The sequence below is a fragment of the Schistocerca piceifrons genome, chromosome X, assembly GCF_021461385.2.
Source record: "Schistocerca piceifrons isolate TAMUIC-IGC-003096 chromosome X, iqSchPice1.1, whole genome shotgun sequence".
Classification (NCBI taxonomy): Eukaryota; Metazoa; Arthropoda; class Insecta; order Orthoptera; family Acrididae; genus Schistocerca; species Schistocerca piceifrons.
Genome location: NC_060149.1, coordinates 809,203,001 through 809,216,358, shown reverse-complemented (window position 1 = coordinate 809,216,358; position 13,358 = coordinate 809,203,001).

The window sequence follows — 13,358 nt, the reverse complement described above, 5'->3', positions numbered from 1 at the left end:
CGCACATGCATTGACAATGCGCTGACGCATGTTGTCAGGCGTTGTCGGTGGTTCACGATGGTAAATATCCTTCAACTTTCCCCACAGAAAGAAATCCGGGGCCGTCAGAACCGTTGAACGTGCGGGCCATGGTATGGTGCTTCGACGACCAATTCACCTGTCATGAAATATGCTACTGAATACCGCTTCAACCGCACGCAAGCTATCTGCCAGACATCCATCGTGTTGGAAGTACATCGTCATTGTGTCATGCAGTGAAACATCTTGTAGTAACTTCGGTAGAACATTATGTAGGAAATCAGCATACATTGCTCCATTTAGATTGCCATCGATAAAATAGGGGCCAATTGTCCTTCCTCCCATAATGCCGCACCATACGAGGGGCGTTCAGAAAGTAAGCTCCGATCGGTCGCGAAATGGAAACGACTATGAAAATCCGATAAAGCTTTGCACAGATGTGTTGGGTAGTGTCTCTAGTATAACCCCAGTTAGCATCACGTCGCTCTTCTCATTTCTGAGCTCGCAGTGAGTGCCTGAAGATGTCTAGAAAATAGTGTCTGCCGCCAAGTACGAGGGCCTGGTGAGAAATTTCGCCTGAAGCTATGCAGCTAACACTACATAACTGTCGTGCTGTTTCTTCTTCAAGACAATTCTCAGCCGCATTCTGCAGGGGCAATGAAGATGCTCCTGCATCGTTTTCAAATGGAAATGTGAGATTACCCACAATACAGTCCGCAATTGTCTCCCCCTGAATTTCATCTCTGGTCACATGAACCGCTGTCTTTGAAGACAACATTTTGACACAGACAACGAGGTGTAGGCCAGCGTGGAGAATTGGCGGAAAGCACTGGCGGCTGCCTTCAATGATGACGCTATTGAAAAGTTGGTACAACGCTATGACAAAAGTCTAAGTCAGAACGGCGACTACGTAGAGAAGTAGCTGAAAGGTGTAGCTAATTGTTACAAGTAAAACATTTCTGATGTTCAGTGTGGTTTCAATCTGGCAATCAATCGGAGCTTACTTTCTGAACAGGCCTCGTACATAAACCCGCCAAGGTCACTGATGTTCCACTTGTCGCAGCCAGTGTGGATTTTCCGTTGCCCAATAGTGTATATTATGCCGATTTACGTTACCGCTGATGGTGAATGACGCTTCGTCGCTAAATAGAACGCGCGCAAAAAATCTGTCATCGTCCTGTAATTTCTCTTCTGCCCAGTGGCAAAACTGTACACGAAGTTCAAAGTCGTCACCATGCAATCCCTGGTGCATAGAAATATGGTACGGGTGCAATCGATGTTGATGTAGCATTCTCAACACCGACGTTTTTGAGATTCCCGATTCTGGCGCAATTTGTCTGCTGCTGATGTGCGGATTAGCAAAATGGCTCTGAGCACTACGGGACTTAACTTCTGAGGTTATCAGTCTCCTAGAACTTAGAACTACTTAAACCTAACTAACCTAAGGACACCACACATATCCATGCCAGAAGCAGGATTCGAACCTGCAACCGTAGCGGTTGGGCGGCTCCAGACTGTAGCGCCTAGAACCCCTCGGCCACTCTGACCGGTGGGGATTAGCCACAACAGCAGATAAAACACCTACTTGGGCATCATAATTTATTGCAGGTCGTGAATGACGTTTCACATGTGGCTGAACGCTTCCAGTTTCCTTAAATGACGTAACTATCCGGCGAACGGTCCGGACACTTGGATGAAGTCGTCCAGGATACTGAGCAGTATACATAGCACACGCCCATTGGGCATTTTGTTCACAATAGCCATACACCAACACGATATCGACCTTTTCTGCAATTGGTAAACAGTCCATTTCAATGCGGGTAATGTATGACAAAGCAAATACCGTCCACACTGGCGGATTGTTATGTTATACCATGTACTTATACATTTGTGACTATTACAGTGCCATCTATCACAAAGCGAAAAAAGTGGTCCAACTAAAACATTCGTAATTCTTTATGTACTACACGAATATGTAATAAAAATGGGGTTTCCTATTTAAAAAAAACACAGTCGATATCCGTTTTACCTAGGGCAGCGCCATCTAACGGACCAACCATTGCGCCATCTGGTTTCCCCCTTCAAGCTAGACGAGTTTCGTCCTTTGTAGTTTTTTTCATTTGACGCTTATTTCGTGAGATATTTGGCCCAGTCACTATCAATGGACCACCCTGTATATAAACGCAAAGAAAACAAAAAATACCATTAAAATGCAATAAAATAAACTAAACAAAAACAAGCCCATACACAACTACTTTCATTTTCATCACTACTCTCTATGTTCTTCCCCCTTACTCTCTTCTTTTCCTACACTGTCCTACACCCTTGTAGTAATAGGTTAGTTGTTTTAGGATAGGCCTAGATAGGCGCCAACGCCTGAAGAGCTGCATATTTTTTTTTTTTTTTGTTAGGACACAAGTGGCGATGGCAAGTAGATTTTTTGGTAGTTTTCCCTTTCTTGTCCAGGGGCGAAAAAGAAAACAAAAAACGAAGGTGGCCCAGTTGTTACCACTAGTGCCTAGTAAGCAAGAGATCCCTTGTTGAATCCCAGTTTGGCACACATTTTCGCTCATTGCCACTGATTCCACATAAAGTTCCATTTCAGCTGACATCAATAGTTCCTTTTCTTTTCTTTCTTTCTACTCCCTCCACGTTCAGTTTACATAATATTTGTCACAGCTGCGGATTCCACTTAGTGTTTGTCATCTTGGTCATTTCTGAAAGAACAGTTACCATGCGTTCATATAACTGATTCGTATCCATTACCTTCAGTGCAGATGCAGAGTTACGCTCAACCTTCTGCAGGAATCTCAAAATAGCGAGCATGGAGGACATGGACGGGGACTGCATATAAGTGGCATTGGGTGTGAGTGTGGGTTGGCTAAAAGTGGGCCAAGATTGTCTGTGCAGCTGTGATAAACACCGTGCGCGTGGTGTGCAGTTGTTAATGCAGCTGCCTCGTAAATTCCATGTTGAATTTTTCAGCACATATTTTCGCTCATCGCCTCTGATTCTACATAAATTTCCAATGCAGCTGACATCAATAGTTCCTCCTTTTCCTTTTTGTTCTCCTCCCTTCTCCTTCAATTTAATTAATGTGTTTTACAGCTGGTGTCTGTCCTTTTCAGTGTGTCCGAAAGAATGGACACTATGCATTCATGTAACTGATTCACTTGATGGGTATTGAGTCTTCTACCTTCAGTGTGGATGCACAATTACGTTCAACGTTCTGCGGAAATCTGTGAGTAGCGAGCATAGATGACATGGAGGAGGACTGCAGTTAGGTGGCACTCCATGGCAGTGTGGGTCAGCCAGTGTGTGTGCTGAGGCAAGCCACGCAATCGCGACGAACAATGTGTCTGGGTGGCGCAATTTCTAAAGCAAGTGCCTAGTAAGCAGCTGAGTCTTGGTTTGGCACACATTTTCTTTCATCACTGCGGATTCCGCATAAGGCCTTAATGCAGCTGACATCGACAGTTCCTTTCCTTTCTCTTTTACATAATGTGTATCACAGTTGCGAATTCTATGTGGTGTCTGTTCTTTCAGACATGTCCAAAGGAACAGACACCACTCATTCATATTAACGTCGTACATATCCGTAACGAAAAACGTGACACTAAATGACAGATTGTGTACCGATAATTCTAATTTTCGGTTGCGGGATAAAATTTGCGCCGTATCATTACTGGAAGATGATTCGAGTCTTGTTTCATGAATTACGGCTACAGTGCTATATGTGACATTTGATTCATATTCATGTGGGACAATTGTGCATGAACTCGAGCTGAATAGCCATGGAAGCAAGCTGTATGGACAAAACAGCTGCTTCAGGAAGATGGCTACAATTACTATGTTACCGGTACATCAAAAGAGAGATGGGTCTGCACTAATAAAACAATTAGTTGCTCCATGTTCGGAAATGTGATGAATCCGCAACCCTCTTCCTTTTTTAATGAATATCGCTCAAGATGGCATTGAGAACTTTATTGCGTCCACTACCGGTTTCGTATTTTGCATCAGGCCATTTTTAAGTTCTTTGGAAAAATTCTGTGTAGAGGGCCAACGTGGACGCTGTAGTTTCCAACAGCATCTGGAGTGGTTTTCATTAAATGAATAACTTTATTGCGTTCACTACCGGTTTCGTTTTTGACATCAGGCCGGTTTTAAGTTCTTCAGAAAAATTTTGTGCAGTGCGGCAATGTGGACGCAATAGTTTCCAACAGCAACTGGAGTGGTTTTCATTAAATGAATAAGAAAACAGTATTTTCTTTCGAGCCCAACGATCGCGCAAAATGTTTTTACTTCTCTGATCCTTTACTATCCCAGACTGCTGTCAACAGCTTCAAAATTCCAACCGACATTCACCACTCCAGTCGTAGGCCTAAGGTACTCGTGCTGGGACGGGTGCTACTTACGTAATGTAGAATGATGTTTATGGAAATAACTATGTACGCAATGGCTTTGTTTGTCACTGCTTGGGGAGTTTTCTTTTCGTGCAGAAGATTTAAAATCATTCTACAATATTTCTTGGGTCAGCCAAGGGACCAAAAGCCTCAAGAAGACACACATCCAAATGAAGAAGAAAAAAGGGAATGAGTTTTTCTTTTACTACTACGTTATGCAAGGTATGTAGGTCTATAAAAACCGCACAATTCACACAGTCCTGTCAGTAAAGCATTCTCTGCTGTACTTCTCACCCACATTCAAGTACTCTTCCTATTTGAAATAGGGCCAGGTATGTTCATCTAGTTGCGTAAGCGTCAAGGATATATATTTATGGGATTTCTGTTTACTGCAGATGTTTAACTGTAGTTTCATCATGTATTCATCAAGATCTTGGAAGCGGTTTATGACACTAACATCTCTGAATCACAGATGGAATCCGTCAATTCATACAAATATATGGGTGTAACTCTTTGTAGGGACATGAAATTAAACGATCACATAAGCTCAATCATGGGCAAAGCGGGTGGCAGACTTTTGGTTATTGGTAGAATACTAGGGAAATGCAGTCAGTTTACTAAGGAGACACTAATAGCTTATAAATCACTTGTGTAACCCATCATAGAATATTACTCATGTGTATGGAACCTGTATACCAAATAGGACTAACAGGCAGTAATGAATGTAAACAGATGATGATAGCAGGAATGGTCACAGATTTGCTTTATCTCTGGATGAATGTCACAGAGATGTTGAAAGAACTGAACTGGCAGATCCTTGAGGATAGACATCAACTAGCCCACAGAAGTCTGCTTACAAAGTTTTGAGAAGAGGCTTTAAATGATGGCCTGAAGAATATACTACAATCCCTTGCTTATCACTCGTATAGTGATCGTGAGGACAAACTTATCGATTAAGTACGGCACACACAGTGGCATTTCAAGAGTCATTCTTCCCACATTACATGTGTGAGTGGAACAGTCAAAAGCCCTAGTAACTGGTGTTGGTTTGATGGGACATACCCTCTGCCACGCAGTTAGCAGTGGTTTACAGAGTATGAATATAATTTTAGTACCATATAATTCCGCTGCCCATATATAGGTGCAAATTTTAATCTAACTACAGATATTAAATACTATGCAACACCAGGCTCACAGCCAGTAAGCTGCAGTGCATCAAAAGCAGGAGAGAACATCATGCAGATGTTTTTACACTTATTTGTTTAATTGTTCAGTAATATAAAAAAATTCTTTTCATTACTGTCTCTGACATGGAAGTTAATACTACTTGATCATGTCAATGGCCACTTCTTGTCATAACAGTACTGATACCAACAAACCAGGATCCTGCTGCCATTATTATTTAAAGTTATGATTTACTTTAACTGCCTTGCAAAGTATTAATTTATTATTGGTGTCCAATATCTGTTATGATATTTCGTCACTTATTTACTCTCCAAGCAGTGTGCGAGCTTTACAGAGGTAGCCAATGGAGTTAGAGCAAATATGGATCATCCAGATCAATTTATGAGGTATTTTAATATCATGAGAATCTACCTTCAGTGAGGGGATAAATGGCATATAAAGTTTTCTCTCACTACATACTACCACCACTCATCCTGTCCCAGCTGGCTGCTGCGGCCGAGCAGTTCTAAGCGCTTCAGTCCGGAACCGCGATGCTGCTACGGTCACAGGTTCGAATCCGGTCTCGGGCATGGATGTGTGTGATGTCCTTAGGTTAGTTAGATTTAAGTAGTTCTAAGTTTATGGGACTGATGGCCTCATATGTTAAGTCCCATAGTGCTCAGAACCATTTAAACTATTTTTGAATAATCCAGTCCCACACACTTACAAACAAACACACATATTCATTTCTGTTTAAGAGATACACTTTTATGTGATAACTCCCTGGCAGACACCATCTCTAATATGCAGCACCATACCTTGCAGACCTGTAACTCTCCATTTTAGGAATCTGATATGTGTCATTTACTTCAAAACATTGCTAAAATCATCTTCAACAGCGTTTCAGCTAACACTGAGAAGCTAATTTAGCATCCCACTGTCATTGAGTTCTTTAGAAAAGGAGTCAGCTTAGTTGTAAAAGCGTGGAGAAAGAGATCAACTATAGCTTGGATGAAGGATTTCTCAGTGTGAGATACTGACATAGAAGTTTCCCACTAAGTTTTGCCACAGTTACATGTTCAGTCCTGTTTTAACCTATGGATGTGGGAAAATGAATGCTAGAAATGCCATTTTATGCCACTCAAAGCTGATGGAAAATCAGATGCTGTCTAATTTTTGTCTTCATAATTGATTTTATTGGCCTAATGTTAACGATAAAGGCTACTTTCAACACTAATAGGAGTGGGAGTGAGAGAATTCTAACCAATTTCAGCTGTAAGTAGCGTGTAATCAAACCCCATTCTTATCTACTATTGAACAAGTGCACTTCTGACCTAGTGTAGGTGCTGCTCAAGCAAGTAATGCAATGTGTTGATGACACTGCCCAAGGAAATGTTCAGAATCTTTGTCAGTTTATTTAATTATCAACAGTTTTAACTTATTTATTTTTGATGAGACAGATTAATTAAACCCTGTAAATGGAGATTTCACTGCAGTTATGTTACATTCATGCTGATACATGTTCCTTAAGTAGTCCTTTCTAAATAAACTATTGCTGTGACACAGTTATGTGCCGTTTACATATGGGTGTGACATTGTTCTTTTATTGGTGCGGATTTCAACACTTCACTGTATGAATTATGACATCTGAATATCTTCCTAGCGATAAATGTCCTTCTTTATCCAGCCTAGGGCAGATTATGAAAGAAATGAATGATAATACGTATCAGTTCAAAGTTTAATTGAATAAATTTTATGTTCGCATCCCCCACTGATGTGTAATGTGAGGAACTTTAGTATGTTCTTGGCATATTGAGTGAAAATTAATTTTAAAATTTACTAAAACAGATTTATTATAGACAGATAATTGGTCACATTTTCACGCATCTACTACTAGACATGATTTTTTTTTTTTGCAGTGAGACAAAAGCATCACCACTAAAACAACCTTTTTTCCCATTTCATCTATCCATTGTCAGCCTCATCTGGATACAATGTACACTGTGCATTAATCTGGTAGAGGCTTTATTATCATTTTCTAAGCAATTTTTCTAATGAAAGATGTTAAAGTAAATGAAAACTGCTTTAGATGTTTTAATACGAACATAACTAATTTGAGAGTGTAGAAATTGCTGCAGATTCTTGCAAACTTTCACAAGTGCATAGGTTTTAATCATTTCTTTTAACTGTGACTGAACTTAGAAAACCAACTTTATGTGTCAACTTGCAGTAAGTTATTTCGTTTTTATTGGTACTCCAAATTGAGAGTCACTTTTATGAAGTGTTCAGTTGAAGTGCATCCTATGATGGAAGTTACTTTTACAGTGGTGAATTGTGTTAGGCACCCATTTTGGAAGTAAATTGACATTACTGACATATACTGATCAGTCAGAACATTATGACCACCTACCTAAAATCCTGTATGTCCACCTTTGGCATTGATAACAACAATTATGCGTTATGGTATGGAATCAACTGGGCCTTGCTAGATTGCTGGAGGGAGCTGGCACCACATCTGCACACGCAAGTCACCTAATTCCTGTAAATTACTGGGATGGGGTGGGGCGATGTCCTCCAACGCCATGTTCAATCACATCCTGGATGTGTTTGTTCAGGCTCACATCTGGCAAGTTGGGGGGGCCAGCGTGCTAACTGGAAATTGCTACTGTGTTCTTCAGACAACTCTGTCACACTTCTGGCATTGTGACATGGTACATTATCTTGCTGGAAAATGCCATTGCTGTCTGGAAACATTATCCTCATCAAGCAGTGTGCATGGTCTGCAACCAGTGTACAATAATCCTTGGCCATCTTGATGCTTTGCACCAGCTCAACTGGACCCATGGATGCCCATGTGAATGTTCCCCAGAGCATAATGCGGCTGTCACCGCCCTGACTTGACTCTGCGGTACAGCTGTCAAGAAGCTGTTCTCCTGGAAGATGACTGATTTGCGCCCTCCCATTGGCATGATGAAGAAGGTATCAGGATTCATCAGCATCAGACCTTGTGCCACTCTGACACTGCCCCACCTTCCAGTACCAATGATCACGTATCTATTTCAGTTTCAGTTGTCGACATCATGATGTTAACATTGGCACATGTATGTGTCGTCGGGTGCAGACTCCCATCAGAAGGAGCGTCCAGTGCACTGTGTGTTCAGTCACACTTGTATTCTGCCCAGTATTAAAGTCTGATGTTAGTTCTGCCACAGTCCACCATGTGTCCTATTTTACCAGTATGCCCAGCCTATGACATCTGACACCTGTAATGAGGGGTGGTCACACAACCACACAGTGTCTGGATGTGGTTTTACCTTTGTTTTGCCACATGTTGAAGACTCTCACCACAGCACTCCTCAAACACCTGGCAAGTCATGCAGTTTCTGAAATGCTCATGCTGAGCTTCCAGGCTATCACAATCTGCCCTTGGTCAAACTCAGACAGGTGGTATGCCTTACTCATTCTGCACATGGACAGCACACTCACTGACACTACATGCACCATGTATATGACTGACTAGTAGTCATTCCACACACGTCACTCTGCTGTCACCTGGAAGGGTTTATATCGATTGTGGGTTTTTGGTCATAATGTTCTGGCTAATCAGTGTTAAGGTTATGTAAACATTACTCTGGTGCACCATTTGCACTCAATACTTGCTAAAAATTTAGATTTTTAGCTGCAGCAATATAATGAAAGTATTTTATGAATAGGCTTTCCCCTGTGGCCTTCAACATGTTCGCATTTTATACATATATTGCATACATTTCCTCCACCCCCCTTCCCATCTCCAACTTTTCGTCCTCCTGTCTTTGTGTCCACCTCATTCTCCCTTCCTGCTCCCTCTGCCCTTACCTATTCTCTCCTGCTATCTATCTGTGTCCATCTCCTCCTCTATTCATTTCGACATTCCCCTATGTGTGCCCATCCGCATGTATGGCTGCTGTATAACAGGTCAAAAGAGCAGGTCAATACTACTCCCACAACACACGTATAATGTGTGAGTGAGGCAGCCTACATATCTGACGTTTGGGAAACCTTTTCTTGCCTCTTACTTATAGCCTGCCATGAAAATTATCTTCATAACACAGGCCAAAATTACCCCTACACAACATGCCCGTCTTGCAGGGCAGCCTGTAAGGCACAGTCTAAAAAATAGTAGATTAGGCTGAAAAACATTCCTGGAGAATAGCTGTTATTCATCTTCTGGTTTGGTTGGACCAGATCTGTAGCATTATCAGTCTCTTGAGAGAGCTGACAAGAATAGTCAAAGGTGTCACAGAAGGAGCAAGCATGAGGGAGAACCACAGTAGAAGTATCACTTATCTCCTAGCTCATATGGAATTCTTCAAATTTATCCTTATTTTCATGGAATTGGAAATCAAATTATTTGATGGTAATAATAGTAGCTTACGCACCACTCCCTCTTCCCTAGTATAAAAAAAAAATGTAAACATTTTCTTTTCTTACGGCATTGTATTACATTCTTGAGTAACACTTAATTTATCAACATTTGAGAACTCTATGTTCAGTTAAATTATAAATCTTGTCAGGCCAAATTTTCGAAACATACCCACCATACATTATGGCATAGATCTACACACAAAACCTGTGATTTCCAGTGCCTATCAGGCTACTCTGGACACTGCAATATTTCTCATGATGGCACACCCGGAGCTCTGTAGTGGTTCTGGAATGAACTTTGGATACCCCTCAAACAAGTAGATCAAGAACTGAGAGAAAAATTTAGGAATACCATTAATGTACAAAAGTTTTTATGTGAAATTTTTGTAAGAGATATTACTTTTTGCTGCTTGAATTTAACACAAAGAAAAAGTGAGACTAACTTTTAATTAATGCTCCAGGGTGGAAATCTTTCTACTGCTCACTCTGAAAAATTCTGCAGCTGCAAATTCACATAATCATACTTATTTCATCTTATTAACTGACAGGGAGTTTCTCTTTGACATTGCCATAATAACATTAAAATTAATGAAATATGAGCAGTAAGAACATAATGTAAAAAATATGATGTAGCTGTACATTCATATCACAACATCTGAGCATATCGTGGGTAGTAGATAACAGTTTGTGTTAGATCAGTGAATATATTTTGTTGTACATTGAGGTGACTAAAGTCATGGGATAGTAATATATGAAAATGTAAAGATGGCAGTAGAATTGTGTACACAAGGTGTAAAAGGGCACTGTATTGATGGAGCTGTCATATGTAATTCAAATGAAAAGGTTCCGACATGATTATGGCTGAATGACTGGATTTAAGAGACTGAACATAGAAGAGTAGTTGGAGCTGGACTCATGGGATATTCCATTTCAGAAATCATTGTGGACTTCAATATTCCAAGATGCACAGTGTCAAGCGTTTTCTGGCAATACCAAATTTCAGGCATCACCTTTCATGACAGACAATACAGTTTCCAATGGCCTTCACTTAATGATGGAGAGCAGTGGCATTTGTGTAGAGTGTCAGTGCCAATCAGACCTATTATTGGGCTGTGGGAGAGATGACAAATGCGAATACCTTTGCTGACAGCACTAAATCACCTGCAGTGCCTCTTCTTGGTCACTAGATGGCTGGAATACCAAGGCCTTGTCAGATGAGTCCCAGTTCCACTTTGTAAGAGCTGATGGTAGGGATCGAGTGTGTCACAGACCCCTCGAAGCTATGGATCATGTTGTCAACAAGCCACTGTGCAAGCTGTTGGCGGCTCCATAATGGTGTGGGCTTGACATACATGGAACGAACTGGGTCCTCTGGTACAACTGAACGAATTATTGAATGTAAATGGTTTTGTTTGGCTATATGCAGACCATTTGCAGCCATTCATGGAGTTCTTGTTCCCAAATAATGATAAAATTTTTATGGATGAAAATGCACCATGTCACTGGGCCACAGTTGTTTGTATTTTAAGAACATTCTGGATGATATGACCAAATGATTTGGCCACCCAGACTGCTTGACATGACTCCTGTCAAACATTTTTATGGGATGTAATTGAGAGGTCAGTTCATGTACAAAAATCCTGCATCAGCAACTCTTTTACAATTAAGAGTGGGTATAGAGGCAGGATGGCTCAGTATTTCTGCATGTGACTTCCAATGACTTTTGGAAGTCATATCCTCAGTGCTGGCAATTTTCTGGAGGGAAGATTATGTTCTTGACATGAAACAGCTATTGAAAAAAATTAGAGAATAAGCCCCTGTGACAGACCACAGAACAACTTTACTGCCACAGTAAAGATCATGAAGACAAGAAAAAAGAAATTAGTGCTCATATTTAAGAAAACAGCAGTCATTTCTCCCTTGTTAGATTTGTGAGTGGGATACAAAAGGGAATTATTAGTTGTGGTACAAGGTACCTTCCACCGTAGTGGATTGTGAAATGAAAGTAGATGTAGAAGGTTAGAAATTAAAGGCAGGTCACTATGACCTCATGATGAGGATCTCCTACAGGTGAATTAATCTGATGTTGGGACCTGGGTGAACTCGCTTCATCTTCTACCTTCAGCACTCAAATCTCTCTCTCTTCCTGGAGTTTGCTATAACATATGGTTTTATTTTGGTTTTGAATGCCAGAAGACAAAATAATGTATTTATGACAACTTCTACACTAGCGTAAAATGTTAGAGAATAATGAGACAAGATATATTTGGGAATTGTGTTTGTCTTTAATTTCGTGATTTATAAAACTGTGTTATTTCAGAAACTAATTTCTTTATTAACTCTATATTTTGTTGAAGATAAATACATAAACACCTAAATGTTGGATGTTAATGTCCCTTTTAACTCACTTAAATGTATCAAAGACAACAACCTCAACAACCTTAGGATCCAACAAATATGATCAAAGTGCAAGTTAATACTTATTCCGTCTAATATTATGAGGTTGGGGTTGTTTTGGCGAAGACCAGACAATGAAGTCATCAGTCTCATCGGACTAGGGAAGGACGGGGAAGGAACTCGGCCGTGCCCTTTGAAAGGAACCATCCCGGCATTTGCCTGGAGTGATTTAGGGAAATCACGGAAAACCTAAATCAGGATGGCCGGACGTGGGATTGAACCGTCGTCCTGCCATAATATTATGGGATACCCAAAAAGAAAAACTTAAATTATTTTTTAGAAGCTATATATTTTCAAATTGTGTACAAAATAACCTGATCCCCTTCAAAATACTTTCCATTATAACTAATACTTTCCTCCCACTGGCGCTTCCACTGTTCAAAATATTTTTTTTTAGTTGTCTTTAGAAATGGCTGACAGCTCCTACTTCCTTTTTTAACTTCTTAAATGTTGTCAGATTGGTGTCCTTTTATGCACCTTTTCATGCATGTAAATAAGAAAAAGTGGAAGAGACTCAAGTCAGGTGAGTAAGGTGCATGCCATTTTTACCCAAAAACTATCTAACAGTGATGGCTGTGTGCAGGTGCATTGTCGTGTTGGAAGATCCATTTCCTGTCTTCCACAAATCCTGTTCAAAAATGGTTCAAATGGCTCTGAGCGCCATGGGACTTAACTTCTGAGGTCATCAGTCCCCTAGAATGTAGAATTACTTAAACCTTAACTAACCTAAGGACATCACACACATCCATGCCCGAGGCAGGATTTGAACCTGCAACCATAGTGGTAGCGCGGTTCCAGACTGTAGCGAATAGAACCGCTCGGTCACCCAGGCCGACACAAATCATGTCTATTTTGACAAACACTGTTCTGTTTAAAACTTCAAAGTAAAGGTTTAGTTGATGGTGTGACCCG